We start from the raw sequence: 12,107 nt of genomic DNA on the forward strand, positions 1-12,107 counted from the left end.
TAACAATGATGACAATAACAGTATGCTGCAATAAGAGCAACAGTACGAACGAAGTGGCAACGCCTCGGCACTTCGGCTCGTCGTTATATTGCATGTTGCTACGCTTAGAAATCCATTATGCTAATGTCACAGGAATCGGGATTACGCGTAGGAGCACGTGATACGGCAAAAAAGTGAAGGAATAAAGCAACGCATAATAGCTGATGTTTGTATATGCAATGCGAACAGGATGTCGGGGAAGGGCGCACTCTATACGCGCTCCACAAACGCTCGCTGTTGGCTCTGAGCGCGGAAAAAAGCCAATGGTGCAATGCGCAACGCGAGTGCAAAATGTTAAAGGGCACAGAGGCGGACGTTCCAAGACTTAACGGTACAGTGCTGGATGGTAAGTTGCCTGACAGATAGCTGCCGGGGTGGTGGGGTGCGGTGAGGCTTAGTTGGCGGGTGTTACGCCTTAATGCAAATGCAATGCAACACGTCGCGCAATGACATTATGCAAACAGCAGCCGCGGCGGTGGCGGAGAGTTGCAGAAAAATAGACAAAATAACAAAATGCTAAAGTGTTAAGTGACAGCAAGTAAAAGCATTTATTACAGGGTATCTCGGAAGAAGTTTTGGCGCTTTTGGAAAAACTATAACTTTAATAATTTTTTTTATTTTTTTAACTTTATTTTTCATTTTTTTTTACTTTTTAAAGACAATATTTTTTTAAATTTTGTTTTTAATAATTTTTTTTCGAAAATTTTTGAGACATAACGTTAGATCTTGGTGATATTTTGCCAAATTACTGAGTGACAGACAATAAATTGCCTACCATATATGTAGACTTTTGAAAGCTTTATACTTTAAAATTTAACATACATACATTCATATATTTTTTAAAGTTAAAAATAGTGATGTGTATAAATATCACTTACCTTTATTTGAGCACATCCGGCAAGAATATGAAAAAGAAAAGATAAAAATTATTGTTAGATGAGCAGTTAATATATTCATAATTATTAAATGTCAGGTCAAAATTCAAAGAAAATAATGTAAGGGAGGTATAAATTCGGGTGTAACCAAACATTTTACATTGCGACAAAAAAGCAAACGGAAAATGTAATTTAAATTCCTAAAAAATATTTCAAAGAAATGTATTCTGTTAGTTGGTAGGACTGTCCTTAATTATTATGCCAAATATGAGCGTGATCTGTCCACCAGTTTGTTTCCAGCAGCTGCTTAAGTCGGTACATCTCAGCAGTGCGTTGTAATTTTTGCAATGGATAAAAATATCGAACAAAGAATTTGTCTAATATTTTGTATTTCTAACCAAATTTCGTGTGCGGAATCGCGGCGAATATTAAAAAAGGCTTGAGGTGATTCAGTTTTATCAAAAAAACACAAGCCTACGAGTGGCTTTCAAAGATGGTCGAGAGATCGTTGAAGTCATGCTTCGTTTTGAGCGATCTTCGATCTCTTCAACTGATGAAAATATTAAAAAAGTGAAAGATATGGTGCTTGGAAATCGTCAGGCAACTGCTAGAGAAATCTCAAGAGAGCCCGACCGCTCTCGCAAGTCCGTTCGAGGGATTTTGGTGGATATTTTGGGTATGAAAAGCGTTCTTGCTCGACTTGCCCCGATAAAGTTGAATTTTTTTCAAAACGAGTACTGTAAACAGGTTTCTTTGTACATGTTGGACAGTGTGAATTCAAATCCCATAACCATGGAGAGCATTACGACTGGCGATGAGACATGGGTTTATGAGTTTGAGATGCAAACAAGTCAACAATGATCGGAATGGAGGAAAAAACGAGCCGAAACCCAAAAAAAAAACACGATAAAATCAGTAAAAAATCAAGGTTGGTTATGCTCAATATGTTTTCGATATTCATGTTTTGGTGCATTATGAATAGATGGTCAATATGTAGTTCTATTTGACCGTATTGAGGCGTTTGCGTAAAAACATTCGTCGAAAACGGCCAAAATTGTGGAAGAACAATTCATGGATTTTTCACGATGATAATTCATCCGAATTTAAAGCCAAAACCGCAATGAATACCTGTTCCTCAAATTGAGATTGCCGCTAATTAAATATTTAGCGTTTTATTTACAACCATGGGTACGTTTTTGTAACAATGTATACTTTTGCAACTTGCAAAATATTTTCCTGATTTTAATAATTTTAGACAAGAGCGTAAGATTATTTCTGAAATTCATAAAGATTTCTATCATATTGACCGATAAATGCGGAATAAAGTGAACCGAAAAAATCGAAAATAATTATATTAGGTATAAGAGGCTAAAAGAGTATTGAACAGTTTTTACCCATTTCTGGCACAAGGGCACACTGTCATCGCAAAAATATTCTCCCCAAATTTCAATACTAGACCTCAAATATTGACCGATATGTTTAGTAAAAAATGTGGCTCTATGCACAGCGATCCACGTATTGAGTGCCTGAGTCCTCTAACTATGTTCTTAGACACTTCTAAGAAAATTTCTTCAAGTATCAGTTCTTAAATGTAACAGGAAGGAAGGTCTTCCGGTTTGTAATGTTTTTCTTATTATCAGATAGAAAACAGCATATCTTGCTTCCAACTACAATCAAATATCTAATTTCATAAGCTAGGTAGGAGTGCTGCTCCCATGGGCTCAATTAGCGCTGAATGTGCCATATTGATAAGCTGTCGTAGGTCCTTATAATTTTGCTATCTCGTTTCGATAAAACTACTTATGTTCGTTATGCTTTTTGTGGATAACCATTCAAAATTTGGTGGCTGATGGTTCCTAGAATTTTGAATCGGTTTCGTGACGGAGCTGTGCATTCACAGAGCAAGTAGAAAACCGCTTCCTTATTAGTTTCTAGCTTCCAGCTGTTAAAAATATTGTTAAGTATATGGCAGGCATGCTTTCCAAAAGGCTAGTGTCCCGTTATAGTGACGCTAAGTCTGTGTATACTATTTCTGGGCCTATTTATTAAGTCCTTGGTTAAATTTTTGTCATACTTCTCTTTTACAAAAGAGATATTTGTTATCTTCCATGATGTTATTGATTTCCATCTGCTTTGAGCTATTTGTAAAAAATGCATATAAAGCTTTTTTTTGATCGTTCCTAGCGGGCGTGAAATTAACTCCATCTCTGGTTCGTCTAAAGAATCCTCTAGCTTTGCCGATTTGTCTGCTTTTTCGCTGCCGAAAAATATTCCTATGACTGGGAACCCAAATTATGCATAAATCGAATTGACTTGCCAAGTGAGATTAAATCTTGTCTGCAATTGTTTACTATTCTGGAATTAATCCTTGGCATCGAAAAGGACAGCAGTGCTGCCTCGCGGTTATTCTATATAATGCTACAGGTCTTATACTACCGCTTGGAAGACACTGGCGAAGTAGAAGCGGAGATGCTTCATAATTTTGTATGAAATTGAATGCTTTGCAAAATTGTTTCTACCGACTTTTTGTAAACCTAACCGTTTAATATAAACAGTTGAAGTGTTATTATTTGAAGGCATTAATCTTTTATAAATTTTATAACTCAATGAAAAAATCATTATAAATTGGAAAACTCACAGTTTTTTTAGAAATGTATTGCTCTAAGAAATGGTATCTTTTAATTATTCGATAAAGTTAGGCGTTTACGAGATATTCTTGTTTTTAATTAATTTAAAGGGATGAATATTTGCATAGTGCTTATGATTCTGATACCGTAATAGGGAATTATTCGCAATTTTGGTCTAGTCGATTCGCTAACAATTTTGTTGCCAAATAGTTTGCACGCTCTGCAAGAGTCCATGCTGAGAATTACTTTAGGATCGCAAAAAAGTTGATATACTTCCGGGTTATGAAAAGTAAGTCACTTATTATACCACAGATAAAGTAGAGCGAGAACAACCGGCAAATCGCGGAGAGCCGGCGCAAAACATGGCCTGGGCAGTATTGACGGCAGGAGCGTTTGATGTAAATATATTTTTTTGTTTCTTGTGAGAAGCTCTATTTTGATTTTATGACAAACCAATTGTGAAATTTAAGTAATCTCTGTTTCCTAAATTATATAACAATTTATTGGACACCCTGTATATACTTATTCAGTTGATGACGTTGTTCTGCTGTGAACGGAAGATGCCGCCAACAGATGAAGCGCTAAATGAAAGCAGGCGAGCCGGAAGCGGAAGTGGCAAACGAAGGCGTGTTATATGCGAATAACTGTATATATAAATGTATATATATTTATATATGTGCGCATAAGCCAGCAAATGTATACGTGTATATATATTAAATATGAGATGTGGAACGGCGGGAAGTAGCGGCATAGACTCGTGTTGCAAGGGTTTTGCGTGTCGGCGACGCTGTAAACGTCATTGCAACATGAGCAACGATGAAGTATGCGCCTTAGCACATACACCCACACAATGCATTTACGCAGGCACATGCTTTGACAAGGTAACAGGCGCACATACGCACAAACATGTGGAAAAGCGAAAGTGGTCTCAGCGCTGGCAGTTTAGCGTGTTGGCTGTTTGACTATGCTGTTGTTGTTTGGATAGATCGCTTGTCAGGGATTTTCCTCACGAGCGACGAGCGCGTGTTTGCATGTACGCACGCCGAGATTTATAGAAATTTTGTAAGCTAACACCCATACACGCACACACATACGATACACACAGCTGCATGGGTATATTACGAAAATATTGCATTACGGCGACTTGGGTGCACGTTGCCAGCGATAAGATACTCATGCGAAACATCATTGCCAACGTCAGTATTAAACAGCTGATGTCGCACGCTAGTGGATTTGTTGCAACACATGCTGCTGCTGGTGCAACAACAGCAGCTGCTTTGATGGCAGCGCATCTAGTGTCGTTGACAGCTGATAAGCAGACAGCAAGAGCAATTATTAGTTGCCAACGAGCTAACAACTAGCAGTACCTGCTGATGACTGCTTACCGCCAAATGTGTGTGAGTGCTTCTTTGTATGTGTGTGTGTACTCCTCTGTATACATGCATGTGTATAGCTCTCTGTACATTTGTGTGTACTCCTCTGTTTATGTATGTGTGAGTCTTAGTTTGCTTGCGTGTTGCAGCTTGTATTCCCATTGCTGCAGTTGCCTTCTCTCTGCGGACGAGCACATCAAGCCGTAAATGCTGCAATGACGTGACTTAATGTTGTTGTTATTGTAGTACAATGCGTTATCTACCTCGGCTGGCGCCTGTCGTTTAGTCCGTATGCTGATGGATGGCAGGTGCCGTGTGTAAGTGAAATTAACAGGTATTTATGCGCTGCTCTTGCTGGATGTGTGTGTGTCTGTGTGAGTGTTGTCATGAATTAGTGTGACATAATCGTGGCGATACAAGGAAGGATGCTTTACCGGCATTTGTTAGTTATTTGATGCAAATGTGGTTTAATGCGCGCGAAATGACATGAAAATTGCCTCGCGTGTTTGAAATGATATCAGCGGAACTGTTCAATGTGGGGTGTTTAGTGGGAAAAAGTGCCGAAAAATCAGATTATGCGATATGAGACTATATTTGGTGGGAATATTTTGAATTTTAAGCGCTTCACGTATATTTTTGATACGCTGGGAACACTTCATCAGCGTATAATAGTCTTCTTCAGCTAATGGTTATTTGACAAAGCTAAAACTATGTGGTTATGTATGTACATATAAATGGTAAGAGAGACGAGATGAGTTGAAATTTGGACAACTGTTTGCCCGTCTGTTCGTCTGTGAAAGTGATAACTTCAGTAAAAAATCTGATATCTTGATGAAACTTGGTATAAATGTTTCTTGTCACTATGAGAAGGTTGGCAGTGCAGATGGGAATTAGAGGATTGTCATGTCCATAAAATCCAAAACCTATAAAGTAATTTAAGCAAGTTTTAAGATACAAAACAATGATTTGGTACAGGGAATAATAGTGAAAAAAAACATTTGAGGTATACAGATTTTTAAAAGTGGGCGTGACCTCGCTCTTGAGCTTTACATAATTGTCTTACACATCACTAAATACATGTCAAACAAACTTGCTGAGAGGAAGTTTTTTAGCACCTCTTCATACACTGTGAAAATAGATGAAATGAGATGATAACCCAATGCTCTTATATTGGTTTTGTTGAAAACTACTAAAAGCGACAACTCAATAAATAAATACATAATTTTATCGTATAAAAATTTGCAGAATATAAATTAAGCACCAATGAAGTTATCGGCAAAAAGCCGATATCGGACCATAAAATTTCAAGACACCAGATACTGAATGTGGTCTATGGCTGACTTTATACCGAAAATATCGGTCAATCTGTACGATATACTAATGAAATTCAGGGGGCATAATTTCCTGATAATATTGTGCCCTTGTATCTGACATATGGAGAATAGGCTCAATAATTTTCACAGGTCTCATACATATACATTACATAAAGACTTTAAAATTTTCTGTCGACTTAATACCATATAAATCAATCAACCTTTAAGTGGTTGCATGGGTTTACGGGTTTCAAAAAATCGAATTTTTTTATTATATTATTAAATTCTACCACACCTCTAAAATATCGTCCGAAATTTTTAAGTTAATCTGAGTCATAGTTTCGGACAAAAAGCCTGTGCGCTCGAGGTTCGCTGGGCTAAGTCGCTGTCTTTAAACTCGTATTTCTCGAAACTGTGTTTTTGAAGTCGGTGGGGAAGATTTCTCGAGAACTACACATCCGATCAGGCCTTTGAGATACAATTCTTAAAGACTTAGGCGAAGGTCAAGTTTTTAACTAGAACGCGTTGTTTTTCACTTTAGATGATTCTGTAAACGCGGACGCATCTTTTTCCGAGGAGTCATCGAAAATAGCGTCGCAATGGCCGGGTTTAAAATATTTTTTCCTAACAATTTCAAAATTTCTTTGTTAATAAATAGTGTAGCAATAAAAATTTTTAATAAAATATTTAATTTTTTATATGAAAAATTTTTTCTGATAAAATGCTGTTTTTTACCCGAGGAAAACTCAGAGTGCATCTTTTTTTGGTAATAATATGTCGTGACGCTAAAATCAAGTCCATACTACTATTACGATAAACAAGAGCAGATCGAACATAATTAAGAGAACTTACCCTATAATCTTGAATAGACTATGATTTGGTGTCAAAAATGAAATGGAGGCTGTGAATTCCCTCCGTAAAACCTCCTCATTATATGTACATATATTAAGGATAATGATTTCATCAATAGCCAGTTTTAAGAGTTTTCATAAGAAAATCGGATAAAAGCATTTTTTGAACGTCTTCTTTTTATCCGTATAACTGAGTTCCAATTTAGTAAATCCCTTTAATTCGGACTCATAGCGGTGCTTAATTCAAATCGACATTTTACCAGGTCAAAACTCATTAAATAAATTGTTGTGAGTCTGCATCGAAGGAGAAGAGACCCCGTAAATAGTAATTCTGAAATTCGCTTCCAAGAACATGAATAGAATCTCCAATTCATATTGTCTTTTACCATTTCTTTTTTTTTCGAAAACTACTGATACACTGACTTTCACGCCCGATTGAATAGAAACAACGTCCGGTGTGTTTAACGTGGGCACCTGCTGACGACAGCCTTACCCCATGGCGCTCAAAAGCACAGCGGATCAAATCAATGCGTTGATCAGCGCCCTGAGAATACTAGGCATTTTCAGTGCCAATTGGCAGTGTGAAATGGACACACTAACTACCTTGGTTGGGTTCGAGGCCCATCTAAAACTTTTGCCGTGCTTTGGGTCCGGCACCCGGTTGAAATGCAACTCCACATTGGACAAAATGCCCTGATTGCATTTAGGTTCAAACCACAGCCACCACGAATCTCCACAAAGGGCTAAACCCAATGAGCAGATTGGAGTAAGTTCTAAGGGCTAACTGCTCCCCGTGGTACCAGGTTTAAGTCTATGGTGAGAACTTGTAGCTTTTGCTACTACCAGTTGAGTCCCCAAAAACTCAATGACTGGTGACATTTTTAGCTTGTTCAACAAATGCCTTATATTATGAAATAATATGCAGCCTAAAATATGACTTCATGCTGAATATTTTAGCACTATTTCTGACATGGACTATGCTGACATTTCAAGGCAAGCCCAGAATGACAGACTTAGTGCATATGGATTTTAGTCGCCTCATACGGCAGGCATGATATTCCTCCCCTTGCAAGCAGGGGGCCCCTACCGGCAGGGGGAGGTTGGTCCGATTCGGCTTAGATTTGGAAAACAGCAGTTTAAGATAATGCAATCGTACACCAAATTTCTCTTGCGATAAAGACATCAAACGCCGGAAAATACTATATTATATTATTGCACTTGAATTATCTCGCTAAATTAGTATGAGCAGTGGGAAAATATAAAATATAAAATCACAGGAAATCGTGAAGCCATTATTGCAAGACTGCCTTTCGAGGAGTATTGACTAAAACATCAATAGTTTATCAGCAAAAGTAAGACATATTTTCCATTGTCAATGCTTATGAAAAACTTTGTGTTATTATGCATACAATGTTTCAAAATTATAATGGGATATTAATACATTTTTTAAGAAACTCAAATATGTTTAGAGTACCAGCCGATCTCAGACGACGATAAAAAAGGAACCTCCAGTGATTGAACTAAGGGGCTACACTTTACGAGGCTGCGACTCTAAAACTATTTGTTATCTCGATTTAAAATTTTAGTATGCTATTATTAAAGGTATAACCTAACGAAATATGAAAGAAAAAAAAATTCATATTAGCAGTGCTCCTTTATACATTGAAAAGTGTTAGCGAATAGAAATGGGTTAGGTGAATATGCTCATGCAGTCAATAATATCAATGTAACAGTTATTTGCCGCATAAAGCAAGAGACTCATAATGAGATCGAACAATAAAAACACAGCATTCGTAAAATTCGCACTTCATTTTGTGGAAATTGCTATAAAATGCTTGTAAATATTCATGACTGTCCCATTGACAAGCAAGCAGCACCACAAAAATCGCACAAGTGCTTATAGTAAGTATATGGAAAATCATGTCGAATGTGTACAGCTGTGCTTATAATGCAAGCACATTTCCATGCGCATACACTTGGCGATTGCAATTGATTTTCTCATCGTTTTTGAGTTTCCACGCATTTGGCGACACTGCTTCGAAAGGGGATTTGCTTATGAGTTTGTGTTTGTATGTATGGCAAACGCATTTCAACTACAGACATACGGAGGTCACACGCATAATATTGTGTTCCGATAACAGTAAAAACAAATGGGGTGTTTATGAAAGACCAGCGAGGGGAAATGGACTCACAACATCGCTCACAAATCCATAATCACATGATCACATAACACAACTCGTAATATAAGCTATGAACAGTTAGAATTAACGGTAAACTGTTGATGATTTGCGCTGTTGCAATTAAAATGTGCAATGCAAGTGCTAAAGTTCTTGGCCGCTCCAAACGTGACGGAGAACGTGCGGAAATTAATATGAAAAGTTATGATCTCGTTTTAGAGCGCCATGATTTTGAAATAACACGCATAAATAATATTTATATTAGAAGTCCAGTGGATTTTTTACGATAATCTTTGTTTATGCCTAACACTATCAATTTTTTATGGTTTTAGCGTTTATTCCAGTTTTTTATTATGAGTTTTAGATGACTCACTCATGACTACTCAGATTTTATTCAACAAGAATTGAATTCTATAAATGGCGGCGCTTTGGAAATATTGATTTACATTCATAGTAACTATGAAAAATGATATATCTAAGATAAAAGTTTTGAAAGTAAGACATTTTATAACTATAAGATGAACATTATAGTAAAACCAAAGTTCTCCACAACACTTGAAATATTGAGAGTGAGAATCTTATAATGATCAGAATCACATGAGTTCCTTTGGGCGCGAATACTGAATGAATTTTAGTTTATGATATGGACCTAGTCGCCCCAATGAAAGATTTCATAACAAAAAAAAAAAAATTAGTTAAACTTCACAGTGATGTGACTGATGTGAGAAAAATATTTCCTAAAATTTTAGCTATTCTAAATATGAGTCCAACAGGTGATCTTGAGCCTTCTTCAGCGTATTTTATGCTCCTGGGATTATTTTAGCTGACCTGCTAACAGCATGCACCGCTACAATCGAAATATTAGTAATATTAAGATCTAACTGAAGAGAAACAATCTTCAGAATTCCAAAATCATAGAGAAATTTTATAGACATATCATATAAGGAAAGAAGTTTGAGCAATTCAAGGGCTTCAATCGTTGCAAAGACATCGATTTATAAATATTTTTTCTTCTTCTTCTCTACTACCGTAGACACGCGGTTATAGCCGAGTTAACGACAGCGCGTCAGTCGTTTCTAGTCTTCGTTATTTGGCGCCAATTTGAGATACTAAGTGCAGTCACGTCCTTCTTCACCTGATATCACTAACGTAGTGAAGGTCTGCTTCTTCCTCTACCTCCATCGATGGGTACTGAGTGGAAAAATTCAATTATTCATCAGGACAATTTGTTACAGTAACTTCTTTCTCTTTTTTCGCTTAACCATGTAAAAGTTGCCGAAATCTCGTACAGCTCATCCTCGGTACTCGCTTGCTACTGCGCAAAGGACCATACAAATAAGCGTTATAAGTAAACTCATTCTCTCGTGCACTTCTTACGCCAACTTATCAGTTGTTAAATATTAATATTCAGTGGTGGAAATTAAAAGGGACATATTTGTTGAATGATGGATCGGCAAAAACTCTTCTTAACTGTGTCCTCCGCGAGTTTGTTGACTGAGCAATGGATGCCGCTGCTTACAATGTCCAGCTTTCAAGCTGGCTCCTGTTAGAGTCATTACGCCGCAGGCAGGCGGCTCCTAGCGAAGGCTGGGTTGAAAGTAAAAGCGAGATACAAGGCGGCGGTCGGAATATGCAACCGCCTCGAAGGCAAGTTCAGCTTGAAGGAAGAAGAGGTGAAACGGCTCTCTTGGGCTAGGGAGGAGGTGAAGAACGTTCGGGCACACTTTGCCACTCGAAATTGGTATAATTTCTCAGAACCAGCGTTTGCTAATCATATCGATGCGCATATCGGTGGAAAGAGGCAGCGTTCAACAGAGAGCGAACCAAAGGCGCCCTCCGAAAAGAGGAAGTGCAAAGACGTAGCCGGGAAGCTAGATGTCAAGCACGCGGGCGACAAACTGACAACGTTCAAGGCAGCGGCAGCGGCCAATGAGTTTGCTAAACGGCATTTGGCCGTCGCGCTCATAGACCGTAGTAATCTGCTAGGACAAATGTAACAAGAGCGATAAAAAATAGTGGAAATGAAGTTATTGGAAGCCCTCTTCTCGTGAATGGACGGTTAACCGAGCACACCCATGCCGTCATTTGATGGAGTAGGATGGCTTAGCGGTGTCAAAATCTTAAAATGCAACTACGACACGCCGCTAACATGGGTCAGGGAAGCGGCCAGAACACTTTCAAGCCTGTGGGAAAGAGCAAAGCTGGTAGACCTCAGAAGTATTCGCGGCTGCTACAAAGACAGAATCCGGACGTGCCAACTGGCGACTGTAGGGTCTTAAGCGCGGCGAAATCCATTAACGAAGGTGGAGGCCAAAGCTATATCCTCCAGAGCTGTGCAACTAATATTGATACAATACAAAGGTTCCAATCGAAAACGCTTAGAATAAACACGTGCTCACGACATTTTTCTTTAAAAATTTTGAAAAAAACTTATGAGGGAGGTATTCTTGAATATCTAAATAAATTACCGATATATTCGATTTTCTCAAAAATTTTAGGTTGGAATACCTCTTTAATTGATATCGAGGGAATCGATCATCCTGTTAAGAGATCTCGTTAGTATAGTTATTTCACACAAAAAGAAACCTTCACTGTTTTCAAGTTTTTCCATCAATACATTAAACCTACTATAGGCTTCTGAGCCTATAAGTATGTGATTATTTGCATATTTCTATGCGAACTTTTGCTATAAAAGGAAAACACGTGTCAGTGTAAGCCTGCCCTTTTGCATCTTTTCAACTGTCATGCCCATTTCTGTGGCATTACTGATTTCTATATTTCTAAACCGCCCAGTGAATACTTGTATGTGTGTGGGTTAATGTTGTGTCAGCATTCGTTGTATGTATGTGCTC

General features: G+C 37.9%; 1 pseudogene; it reads left to right on the forward strand.

Moving 5' to 3' along the window:
* The first annotated feature begins 330 nt into the window (after window positions 1-330).
* Window positions 331-11,815, forward strand: LOC120773764 (annotated as a pseudogene).
* The last annotated feature ends 292 nt before the right edge of the window (window positions 11,816-12,107 follow it).

The sequence above is a fragment of the Bactrocera tryoni genome, chromosome 4 (assembly GCF_016617805.1).
Source record: "Bactrocera tryoni isolate S06 chromosome 4, CSIRO_BtryS06_freeze2, whole genome shotgun sequence".
NCBI lineage: Eukaryota > Metazoa > Arthropoda > Insecta > Diptera > Tephritidae > Bactrocera > Bactrocera tryoni.